The sequence below is a fragment of the Centruroides sculpturatus genome, unplaced genomic scaffold, assembly GCF_000671375.1.
Source record: "Centruroides sculpturatus isolate CEXI.00-Female unplaced genomic scaffold, Cexi_2.0 scaffold141, whole genome shotgun sequence".
Lineage (NCBI taxonomy): Eukaryota > Metazoa > Arthropoda > Arachnida > Scorpiones > Buthidae > Centruroides > Centruroides sculpturatus.
The window spans coordinates 590814-604777 of record NW_019384430.1 but is presented as its reverse complement, the minus strand read 5'-3'; the positions used below and the strand labels follow the sequence as shown (position 1 = coordinate 604777).

General features: G+C 31.9%; 1 protein-coding gene and 1 pseudogene across 1 annotated transcript in view; both read left to right on the top strand.

Annotated features, from left to right (window-relative positions):
• Positions 1 to 13964, top strand: part of LOC111619717 — a 35121-nt gene that overhangs the window by 10317 nt on the left and 10840 nt on the right. The gene's annotated exons all lie outside the window — the stretch shown is intronic.
• LOC111619719 lies at positions 5395 to 8711 on the top strand (annotated as a pseudogene).

The following is a 13964-nucleotide window of genomic DNA, read 5'->3' as shown; positions in this document are numbered from 1 at the left end:
CACATAATGGATTTATCAGCAAGTCTCCGCTGTTCGATGATGCGCAAACACAATACATAGATATTACATGAACTAACAAGTAGAGACTTGTAAAACATAGGTAATAATGTGCAGCAAGAAACCTCAAAATTTCTCTCTTAGGTGAGTCTTCAAGATGCAACTTTTCGTATAATAAATAATAGAAAGAAAACCTGACATGGTAAATTATTATTGAAATGCGAGATTTCCCGGGATTTTTCTAGTAGGGAATAAACGGCGAGAATCCCGGGAAAGAAACCCTAGTTTTGATACCATCTTACAAATGCTTATTAATAATTTAAGTCCTCTATTTAGAAAATTTTCTTTCATATTATTTGTCACCTAAAGCGTTGCATTAAAAAAGCTCATAGCGAAGGGAAGAAATTATGTCATGTCAATTCTCAAATTGCCCCCTCCAACCATCAAATTGCCCCCCCTGTGGGGCGTACGCCCCACTTTGGGAAACACTGTACTAGACTAAATGTAGACTTCTTATATGCAATTGAAATTTTAGAAGTATGGGTATGCCTCATATAACATGACAATTAGGTCCTGAAAAAGTGCCACGTCCAAATCCATGCTACACAAAACAAAGGACTAATACAAAACAAAATGTTGGTTTCAAAACTTAACAAAAGTATACTGTCCTTTTTCATTATTACAAGAAATACAGTAGAGCGTCGTTTATCCGAAAGAATTCCAGTTGACAAATTTAAATTTTCGCCAGTGCTGTGGTGCTGTAATCTTTGGCTATGTCTTCGACTACTCAAATATTTTATGTTTTTGATACTAAATTAACTTCTGAAGTATAATTTTTTATTGTTTTTATATTTTTCAATATATTTATTTTGTTTGTACAAAATAAAAAAAATAATATTTAACGATACAACAGTCTTCATTAGGCTTAACATCGACGAAAATTCAATGCGAAGCAACACGCAATGGAGAAAAATTTCAACACGGGATAAATTAATTAATATATTTTTTTGTACATAATTGGTTATCCGAAAAATAAGTTATTTGAACAACCCCAGTCCCCAATTGATTCGGATAAACGACACTCTACTGTATGTTTATTAAAGCAATAATTAACTAACAATCATAATTAGAAGTACTGTATCACATGTTAATATCAATTTTAATTAAACGAGGGCATTTTCTTTCTACAGAGTCTGAGCTATTTTTTTGTTTAGAAATATCAGCAATATTTTCATTTTCTGTGTTTTATTTTTATTATAAACTTTTTATCAACAAAAATTTAAAAAGTTATTGATTGAAAATTTGTTCTAGTGGATTGTGCTTCTTGAATTCAGTACTGAGCAATTTTTTTCCAGAATTTGTATTTGAATACTGAATTGTTCAAGTAATGAGATACTACTGTATTTCATTCATTTTTACAGATGATTACTTGCCTACAGTATAATGGATTTTCCAAATTCTTGAATTGTGTTGTAGAAATGCCATGTTGTATGAGGGATACCTATATTGTATAGCAGTGAAAGATTTTTCTCTGCCAGGCACCATTAGAACATTGATAGGATTGTAAATCATCTATTCTCAATGAGCAAAAACTTAAAAGAACCATGAGTGTAGGAACTGTCCTACATGAAATGTTTTCAAAAGTTGTATTATGTAGTGCTTTGTGATTTTGAAAAATTGATGACAAATTTAAAATCCAGGTTGTTGAGAAAATGTTTAAAATTAGTTTGTTTTTAAGAGTGGAAAATGCTTGTATGACAGCATATGTACTGCTAGCATGAGATTATTTGTTGATCTATACTTACGTTACAGTGTGTTTGCTATAGCAAAATTGAGCCTGTTTATTTATGTATATATGTTTATAGAGTTCTTCCTGTTAAAATTTGAGAGGAAACTAAAAACATCAAGTTTTGATAAGTTTTTGTTCTTATTTTTAAGTTGCAATCAGTTTTTATCCTGAAGAAAGGCATTTAAAATGACCGAAACATTTGAAAAATTAAAATTTGCATTGCATTTAAAGGTATGAGTGATTGTCTTATCTGGTTGCTTGAGAAAAAAAGTGTACCATATTGACAAGGGAAGCACCCAAAACATGTATATGAATATGGAAATAGACTTGATCAGCCCATATATTATCACATACTAAATATCTCAAGAACTGGTATCTATTATCTAAAAACAAAGCATTACACCAAATCAGTTAAACACCAAAAATATTCAATACGATGAATGCTTTCGCCTGTATCAGACATCCTTAGTTCAACTAGCCTATTAAAGAAAGAACATCAAATTGAATTTTTAAACAGCTGAGGTTCAGGTATACACCCTAACAGAGAATGTTAACCATAAAGAAAAATATGCGAATCAATGTTATATTAAAAAATATTTTGATTAATATATTTGAGCATAGTGTAGTTTGATTCATGCTTTCCATACCTTCAACAGATCCCCCAATTCCCTGAAGTTGATAACAGTCCAATTTTTTTTATGATCCTATAAATGTCTAGAAATAAAGATTTTAAACGTTTAATAAAGACTTACAGTTTAGTGAATTAGTCTGGTATCTTTGTTGAAAAGGACCTTTAAACACTCCTCAATGCTCAAGGACAGGAATGAGGAATTACATTACATTGTAACATTCATGGTACAACATGAATATCATAGGTACTGTACCTTGTTAGGAACTCTTCACAGCAACTACAAATCACCACAACCCTTTGTCATTAACAGAAGAAGTTTTTAAAGGTTACCTGTTACTTGCAGTGAAGCATTAGCTGGCACATTCAAGGTAGTTACTAGAGCTGTAATGCCTTATCTATTTCTATCAAGTGTTTGGATAGTTTCCTAATGGTGCATTATATAAAGGTTCAAGAGTGCCAGGCCTGGACTTTACATGGGGAAATAAATAAGAATAAAATTGTTCACAGCTAAAAAAGAACCCAAATTAATTACTGTACATGATAACGAAAAAATTTTTTATTCTAGAGTCTAGAATAAAACAGATTTTTTCATTGTCATGTATAGTAATTAATTAACTAGACCCAAATATATACAAGAAGGAAATAAAACTAGCAAAAATTTGAAATATAATAAAGATATTTTATCAAATACAAAAAAAAATATACAAGAACTTTCCCAACACTTGGGGATTTAAAAATGAAATTATAATTATCTCCACAAAATCGACAAGCAAAAATATATTAAAATCTATCAAAAATTCACAAAAGAAAATCTTACAAATTAAATTTGCCTAACCATCACCATGAAACTTCTATATCATCAATGGAACTTGAAAGCCTTGCTTTTACCTTATTTGATCTCAAGCTTCACCTCTTTCTTATATTGCAGTTGTGGTGATGTTACATGATTATACCCACTTGATCTTATTTACATACTTAAGTGGCTAACATTCATTTAATTCTAGTAATCTTTGTCATATCATTGCTTTTATATTTAATCTTTTTATAATTTTTTGTTGATTTTTTGTGACAATTTGGGGTGGGAGATGATTTTTTAACTTCTTATGGAAGTTTCTCCCAAGATGTCATTTCCAGGTTCGACGACATAATAAGTTGCCTTCAGCAGTCATCTTAGTAAGGTGGTTTTAGTTTCAGAATTTTGCCCAGATGAAGTTCGGTAGTCTATTCTTAACAAAATAAAATGCACCAAAGTAAATAAATAACAAACTGAAAATAATTCACAAACAAAATAAAATGGTTTGGGATCAACTCTTCACAGGGCTTCTATCCTGTCGTCATCATTTGTTAAGGAGCAACAGTGTGTGGAAGCTTACTACTTGCTGGGGATGTTTGCTATTTCCCTACATGGCTAAGGATAGACTGTTAGACTGTTTAATTTACATTGAAATGATGAAGAGAGGTTCTTGATCACTTGTTTCATCACTCAGTTCAAAGAATATAAATATAGTATTAGAAAAAAATTATATAATGCTGCTCTGGCCACATACGCAAGTGATGACAATGTATCTGGTTGCTTATGATGATACCAGACTGCTAAACCACATGTTATGATGATGATGTATTAATGCATTGTTAGCAGATCTGGTGCATTTAAAATACAGGTAACCCTCGTATAACACGACACTTCTATAGCACGGATTCACTCTAACACGGTTCAAGAATTGGTACCATCCCCTGTATAACACGGTACTTTTATAGCACGGATTTACTCTGACACGGTTCGAGAATTGGGTAAAAACCTCGTACAACAAGAAATGTAATAAATTTTTACATACTTAAGTAATAATAGTTTGCGAAAATTATTATTTTCGTGAACTATTAGTACTTAAGTATGTAAATTTTCTCTTCTCGCCTTCTGTCGATATAAGTGGTCCTTCTCGAAACTTGTTTCAATGTTGCCAGATCGCGACGCTTCTGCTTCTGATGTTGCCGAATGTTTTTTCCCTTATTCCATACTTGCTTTATTCTTCATAAGTGCTTAACACCATATAAGGAAATTTATAAAGACCTTTTAACTAGAAGCAAGCAATCTAAAATTACATACATTTTGCAAAAGGTAAAGCATGGATCTGAAAATAATGCAGAAAAATGCTCAGAGGATAAGGATAACTTGCCAAAAAGAAAACACACTCGGTTAATTAATAGTGTTTTTAGTGATGACGAAGAAAACATTGTTTAATTTATATTAATATGTATCACTTAAAAAAATTTTAATGAAGATATTTATCTTAATTATGAAAATATAGTAGCATGTTTTTTAATTTTTGGAACCTAACCCTCCTTTTCGTATTAGTTCTTTGTTTCGTATAACACGGATTCGCATAACATGGCAATTTTTTGGAATGTAACTATTGTGTTATACGGGGGTTACCTGTATTTGGAGTCTAGAAATTTATAGGATTACAAAAAATTGTATTGCCATCAGCTTCAGGGAATCAGACAATCTATCAAGGGTGTAGAATGCATGGTTTAAAGTATGAATCACTTTATCTATACTCTCAAGTATATTAATCACAATATTCTTGTTTTATTAATTACATAACATTTAAAAATAAACAAACACTTTTCACTAGTCCAGCACAACGTTTAATATGTTAAAAACGTTTGACATAACATTTATTTTTCATTATAAAATACATTCTCTGCTTAGGATGCGTGCCTAAAAGTTGTTTAGACTGTGAAATGACCATAAAAGAAAACTACTGAACAAAATGTTATCAAGCTTGGTAATAGTTTACAGGAAGTCATGGGATTTTATTTTCCATAAAAAAAATAGTTCAAAAACGCACCACCAGTGGAAAATGGTGCTGTATGCAATATTGTTAAACAAAATAAAGACATGAAGACATCAGTTGAAAATATTTTTAATATTTTTAATCATTTCTAAAATGAAACTGTGAGGTTATGCAAAATTGTAATGGCTTGTAAATGGCTTACAGCAGGAGGAAAGCAAATTAGAATTAAGCAAATGTGCTTTTCATGGCAGTTGATTTTTCAGTGTAAAATTGAGCCTCCTTGTCAAAGCTCTCATTGTAACAAGTAGACAATGTCTGTAACTATGCAAAACCATGCTTTTCTTGTTAAGTGTTGTTATGAATGCGATAGCAATGAACGACGTGCTTTGCAAAAGTATTGTATTGTAAGATAAATATGCCAAGGGCCAATGACACTGCAGGATTTGTGGAAAATGATGGCAAAGTTTGAAGCCACGGGTTTGTTATCTGTTGCACTTGGGCAGGGAAGGAAGCCTGTTTCTGTTGAAATCAAGTAAGCTGTTGCATTAGCGGTAGAGGAAGCAACAATGAAAAGCACACACAGGACATGCAGTGTAAGTGCTGTTGCATAACGAATCGACTTACCATTGAGTACAGTGTACAAAATTGTTCATGAAGTGCTGCTGTGCTACCCATACAAAATCAAACTTGTTCAACAACTTGAACTTAACTATCCTGCTTTAAGAGTATCTTTCACTTTGGAATTCTTTGCATGGATGGATGAGGCCCATTTTTACCTAAATATGGATGTCAACACCCACAACTGCAGGATTTGGGCCAAATACATCCATCATGTTCATCCAGTTCCATTGCATTCTCCTAAAGTTACCATTTGATGTGATATGACAGCTAGTGTCATAATTGGACCATTTTTCTTTAAAGAGCAATCTACAGCTTGGCTTTTTGACATGCTGCTTGTTTAGAGTCAATGTAAAGACGTTTCATGATACTTGAACTTCAGCAATGTGGCTTTGTAGACACCACAATTTTTATGCAGGACAAAGCTCCACCTCACATTGGTATGTGTGTAAAGCAGTTACTTAAATTAAGCAACATTTCACAGATGACCAGATTATAAGCCGACACTTTCCCATTTCTTGGCCACCCCAGTCACTAGACCTCAAGCCCTGTGACTTATGGCTATGGCCTCAAAGCCACTCTTTATGGTGATAACATAAACAATTTGCAGAATTGAAAAATGCAATACACTGACATGTCTAACATTCCTCCTGATATACTAAGTGCTACTGTTGAGGACACAGTAATGCAATTTCAGAAAATGATAGACACCATATTCTAAAACATGATACAAAACGTGTTCAAATGATTAAATTAAAAACATTTTCAATCGATGTCTTCATCTTTATTTTGTTTAACAATATTGCATACAGCACCATTCCCCACTAGTGGTGAGTTTTTGAACTATTTTCTTGTGCAGCAAATAAAATCCAATGACTTCCTGTAAACTATTACCAAGTTTTATAACATTTTGTTCAGTAGTTTTATTTTATGGTCATTTCAAAGTGGAACTTTAATTATAAAGATCCTGTGTGTATACACACAAACACAAACAGCATGAAACATGATAAATTAAGATTTAAACTTGAAACTATATGAACCCACATTGAGGAGTTCTCATGATATAAACTCATCAATGAATGATCTTACTGAATGACTTTATATGAAATAATACCCTGATTAAATTATACAAGTAGCAATAAGAATTTAACTAGTCACATTGGATGTTGAAGAGTTCCTTGAATCTGGGAAACATGCATACGTACCTACAGATGTTTGGTATAGTGTTTGTATTGCCAGTCAGGTTCACATATAATAGATGCAATTGTAACCGGTCTTTAGTGTGTTGGTGTCTCAAGTTGATTGATTATAACCAGTTTTCTATAAACAGTGCGACTCACATTAACCAGTTGACCAGTGTGCATATGATTAAAACTTGCAAATGTTTTTTTAGCCCCTTCAGGACTCTTCTTCAATCTTCTTTTTTATTCAAAACAAGCTGGCAGTTAATAATCAAATATAAATCAAATGGTAATAATTTCAGATACCATACACACATGCATTTCACTTTAAATATGATTTTTTATGCTAATGAAACCATGTTTTATATTTTTTTCCTTACACAGATACAATGTAGTGACAATTTTCAAACACTAGGTAAATTTTTCATCTTTTTATTCAGTTGGGATGCTTACTACAGCATGCATTTCAGGCTCCTGCCCCTCCTCAGCCAACTAAACATTAAAATCATACATATGAAGAGGATACATATAAATATGCGAATTATAATCCAACAATATACAAAGGGACTGTATGCCATGTATATATAACATATTCTATAAACATACCTTAAAATTTTTCCATGTGCACAGATACATATATACAGATAGCACAGCATTTTTAGGTTAACACATTCGGATTGTTTTCTTTTGCTAACAGTAACACTTTGTTCCATAGGTTGGACAAAAGACAAACAGACCAACAGGATAAATTTCTAAGAGTTTTTTAACATTCATCTACGAGTAAGAAAAAACAGTTCTCACTTTGTTTCTAGCCATATGTACTATGTTACTCGTGTCATCTTTTGTCATTTTTGGTTTTTTTATTTGTTGTTTTGCTTTTAGTCTGGAGAATAAATTTTCATACTTTGGGACAAGTTTTATGTTAAATATTATTGCTAGTAGAGCTTGCCATGCCATTGAAAGGCACATTTTCTCCGTAAAATTAATGCAGGTAGTTCTGCAGCAAGCCTTAAAAATTTTGATTGCCTCCAATCATTTGAGATATTCTGGGTGCGGGATGGTAAGGATGATAGGTGCTCCAGTGAAGTCCGCCGTAATGTCTGGGTCTGTCACATAAGTGAAGAGGGCAGTTGTACAGTACTTCTATTATGTTGTATGTCAAATTTATGCTTTCGTATCCTGAAAACATATCTGAACAAATCATCTCTTTTACAGAACTAATTTAAATAAAGCAACTTATGTAATATTAAACAAATATTCTTGATTTAGACAGGTATGGTTGATTGTGTATACAAGTTTAGGACTGAAATTTTTAATTCAAATACAATTTAATAATTAAAATAACATTTAACAAACATTAAATTATATTAAACTAAGTATTTAAAATATACTTGGGAATGTGTAAAAGATACCAGATGTATAGTCATTCACTGATACTTTATTGGATCTTACCATACAGCACAGACTTTACTGTTGAACAAACTATGAACACAAACAATGGTGTAAATATTATTTGTTCAACCTCTGCAATTGTACAGGTACCCTTGGCCTATAACACTAGCTGAAATTTGGCAAATCTTACAAACATTCCAGAAGTATAGGAAAATAATGTGTCAGTGTTCTGATAAATTTGATCATCCCACCCTTGGCTAAGTTGATAAGACTACTGAACATGGGTTCACACCAAGCCAACAGGCTGCCCATGCAGAGTTTTCTTTGTGTGACATCTAAGCAGGGATAAGTATCTGCCAAAGACAGATTATCTCCTGAGAGAATTTTCTATAAGTTTCTTATAGAAAATTCTCTCAGGAGATACTCTGTCTTTGGCAGATCATCCAATGTTGACTAATGCTACAATCCTATGGTAAATTGTGTAAAGACTGAAGGTTGACTTATATCTAGAGCAGATTTAAAGTAGATGTTTTGAATGCTACTTTAAATATAGTAATAGTTTGTGAATCAATTTGAGACGTCAGAATACAGTTTGGGCACATTTTACACTGTTCTTTAGTCTTCCCTTGTTCCTGATCTAACAAACCATATGCAACTATAGAAAAACTTATTGCCTGTTAGGAAGATGATTTATTACCATCATTCCCAACACAACTGCTCGCATTCAAATCTTACTAAGAGAAAGACATTGCTGATAGAGCTACACTGAAAGAATTAACAGACCTACTTCTCATGGAAATCATGTGGTTGTGTCTAGGTTGCCAAATTCTGCATTGCTTTTCTATTATTTCTTACAGTATTGTCATTAAAGCTTCAGTTCAACATTCTCTATCTAAGGTTTACAAAAAACTATTTTAGGAATTCAAAGGCAGAAGAGAGATTAAGTAGTTTAGCATTAGTTGCTATCAAAAATTCAGAAGAAAGGAAACTAGCTGGCCTTGAAGCCCAGAAAAAATTTTGTTGGTCAGTGTTCCACACATAGGTCTGTAATGTACCAACATAGTTCACTATTTTTAAAATGAATAAATTACTTATCACTTTATAATTTTCTTTATTAGGCAGTGTATAGGAATGAAAGTACAGAAGGCCCAGTGGGAGGACTGTTTTGGAAATGTTGCACCAGTGCCTGGTCATATGTTGTTATGCCACTGGATGTAGACAAGTGTAGAGAGGATGTTTTAAACACCTGAGGGAATTATATAACATTTGATTTAATGTAATTCATTACTTTTAGATGTTCTATAAGTGCTGTTTGCAATTTGTAGTACTGTAAGACCCGGCTTAATGCTCCCTCGCTTAATGCTGATTTGAGATAAAGCAGTCTGCTTGAAGCCTAAAAAAAACAAAATTTATGCTGATTTAAATTATCGCGGCATTTTATTGATTCATACATATGATTATTTGCAAACACAAACCAATCAGCAAAAGTTGGCAAAAAGGTGTACTTTCTTTAAATCTATCTTTTGTTTGGTGCAATTTTGGAAAAAATATAACATCATGGATGCCATAGGAAATATCGACTTTGCTTGGCATTCATTCATTCATTCTTTTATTGAACATATTATAAAAAATACATGCCCTGATCCCATCATAGACACTATTGGGGCAAAGATAATATTTGTTAGATACATAATAATACACTGTAATATACATGCTGAATCAGTATTAACAAGTGAAGAAAGTTATTTCTATTTTAACAAAAGTTTTTTTTACAGTGAAGTATACATGCTGAGACCCAGTNTTTTTCAATATATTTATTTTGTTTGTACAAAATAAAAAAAATAATATTTAACGATACAACAGTCTTCATTAGGCTTAACATCGACGAAAATTCAATGCGAAGCAACACGCAATGGAGAAAAATTTCAACACGGGATAAATTAATTAATATATTTTTTTGTACATAATTGGTTATCCGAAAAATAAGTTATTTGAACAACCCCAGTCCCCAATTGATTCGGATAAACGACACTCTACTGTATGTTTATTAAAGCAATAATTAACTAACAATCATAATTAGAAGTACTGTATCACATGTTAATATCAATTTTAATTAAACGAGGGCATTTTCTTTCTACAGAGTCTGAGCTATTTTTTTGTTTAGAAATATCAGCAATATTTTCATTTTCTGTGTTTTATTTTTATTATAAACTTTTTATCAACAAAAATTTAAAAAGTTATTGATTGAAAATTTGTTCTAGTGGATTGTGCTTCTTGAATTCAGTACTGAGCAATTTTTTTCCAGAATTTGTATTTGAATACTGAATTGTTCAAGTAATGAGATACTACTGTATTTCATTCATTTTTACAGATGATTACTTGCCTACAGTATAATGGATTTTCCAAATTCTTGAATTGTGTTGTAGAAATGCCATGTTGTATGAGGGATACCTATATTGTATAGCAGTGAAAGATTTTTCTCTGCCAGGCACCATTAGAACATTGATAGGATTGTAAATCATCTATTCTCAATGAGCAAAAACTTAAAAGAACCATGAGTGTAGGAACTGTCCTACATGAAATGTTTTCAAAAGTTGTATTATGTAGTGCTTTGTGATTTTGAAAAATTGATGACAAATTTAAAATCCAGGTTGTTGAGAAAATGTTTAAAATTAGTTTGTTTTTAAGAGTGGAAAATGCTTGTATGACAGCATATGTACTGCTAGCATGAGATTATTTGTTGATCTATACTTACGTTACAGTGTGTTTGCTATAGCAAAATTGAGCCTGTTTATTTATGTATATATGTTTATAGAGTTCTTCCTGTTAAAATTTGAGAGGAAACTAAAAACATCAAGTTTTGATAAGTTTTTGTTCTTATTTTTAAGTTGCAATCAGTTTTTATCCTGAAGAAAGGCATTTAAAATGACCGAAACATTTGAAAAATTAAAATTTGCATTGCATTTAAAGGTATGAGTGATTGTCTTTTCTGGTTGCTTGAGAAAAAAAGTGTACCATATTGACAAGGGAAGCACCCAAAACATGTATATGAATATGGAAATAGACTTGATCAGCCCATATATTATCACATACTAAATATCTCAAGAACTGGTATCTATTATCTAAAAACAAAGCATTACACCAAATCAGTTAAACACCAAAAATATTCAATACGATGAATGCTTTCGCCTGTATCAGACATCCTTAGTTCAACTAGCCTATTAAAGAAAGAACATCAAATTGAATTTTTAAACAGCTGAGGTTCAGGTATACACCCTAACAGAGAATGTTAACCATAAAGAAAAATATGCGAATCAATGTTATATTAAAAAATATTTTGATTAATATATTTGAGCATAGTGTAGTTTGATTCATGCTTTCCATACCTTCAACAGATCCCCCAATTCCCTGAAGTTGATAACAGTCCAATTTTTTTTATGATCCTATAAATGTCTAGAAATAAAGATTTTAAACGTTTAATAAAGACTTACAGTTTAGTGAATTAGTCTGGTATCTTTGTTGAAAAGGACCTTTAAACACTCCTCAATGCTCAAGGACAGGAATGAGGAATTACATTACATTGTAACATTCATGGTACAACATGAATATCATAGGTACTGTACCTTGTTAGGAACTCTTCACAGCAACTACAAATCACCACAACCCTTTGTCATTAACAGAAGAAGTTTTTAAAGGTTACCTGTTACTTGCAGTGAAGCATTAGCTGGCACATTCAAGGTAGTTACTAGAGCTGTAATGCCTTATCTATTTCTATCAAGTGTTTGGATAGTTTCCTAATGGTGCATTATATAAAGGTTCAAGAGTGCCAGGCCTGGACTTTACATGGGGAAATAAATAAGAATAAAATTGTTCACAGCTAAAAAAGAACCCAAATTAATTACTGTACATGATAACGAAAAAATTTTTTATTCTAGAGTCTAGAATAAAACAGATTTTTTCATTGTCATGTATAGTAATTAATTAACTAGACCCAAATATATACAAGAAGGAAATAAAACTAGCAAAAATTTGAAATATAATAAAGATATTTTATCAAATACAAAAAAAAATATACAAGAACTTTCCCAACACTTGGGGATTTAAAAATGAAATTATAATTATCTTATAATTATCTCCACAAAATCGACAAGCAAAAATATATTAAAATCTATCAAAAATTCACAAAAGAAAATCTTACAAATTAAATTTGCCTAACCATCACCATGAAACTTCTATATCATCAATGGAACTTGAAAGCCTTGCTTTTACCTTATTTGATCTCAAGCTTCACCTCTTTCTTATATTGCAGTTGTGGTGATGTTACATGATTATACCCACTTGATCTTATTTACATACTTAAGTGGCTAACATTCATTTAATTCTAGTAATCTTTGTCATATCATTGCTTTTATATTTAATCTTTTTATAATTTTTTGTTGATTTTTTGTGACAATTTGGGGTGGGAGATGATTTTTTAACTTCTTATGGAAGTTTCTCCCAAGATGTCATTTCCAGGTTCGACGACATAATAAGTTGCCTTCAGCAGTCATCTTAGTAAGGTGGTTTTAGTTTCAGAATTTTGCCCAGATGAAGTTCGGTAGTCTATTCTTAACAAAATAAAATGCACCAAAGTAAATAAATAACAAACTGAAAATAATTCACAAACAAAATAAAATGGTTTGGGATCAACTCTTCACAGGGCTTCTATCCTGTCGTCATCATTTGTTAAGGAGCAACAGTGTGTGGAAGCTTACTACTTGCTGGGGATGTTTGCTATTTCCCTACATGGCTAAGGATAGACTGTTAGACTGTTTAATTTACATTGAAATGATGAAGAGAGGTTCTTGATCACTTGTTTCATCACTCAGTTCAAAGAATATAAATATAGTATTAGAAAAAAATTATATAATGCTGCTCTGGCCACATACGCAAGTGATGACAATGTATCTGGTTGCTTATGATGATACCAGACTGCTAAACCACATGTTATGATGATGATGTATTAATGCATTGTTAGCAGATCTGGTGCATTTAAAATACAGGTAACCCTCGTATAACACGACACTTCTATAGCACGGATTCACTCTAACACGGTTCAAGAATTGGTACCATCCCCTGTATAACACGGTACTTTTATAGCACGGATTTACTCTGACACGGTTCGAGAATTGGGTAAAAACCTCGTACAACAAGAAATGTAATAAATTTTTACATACTTAAGTAATAATAGTTTGCGAAAATTATTATTTTCGTGAACTATTAGTACTTAAGTATGTAAATTTTCTCTTCTCGCCTTCTGTCGATATAAGTGGTCCTTCTCGAAACTTGTTTCAATGTTGCCAGATCGCGACGCTTCTGCTTCTGATGTTGCCGAATGTTTTTTCCCTTATTCCATACTTGCTTTATTCTTCATAAGTGCTTAACACCATATAAGGAAATTTATAAAGACCTTTTAACTAGAAGCAAGCAATCTAAAATTACATACATTTTGCAAAAGGTAAAGCATGGATCTGAAGATAATGCAGAAAAATGCTCAGAGGATAAGGATAACTTGCCAAAAA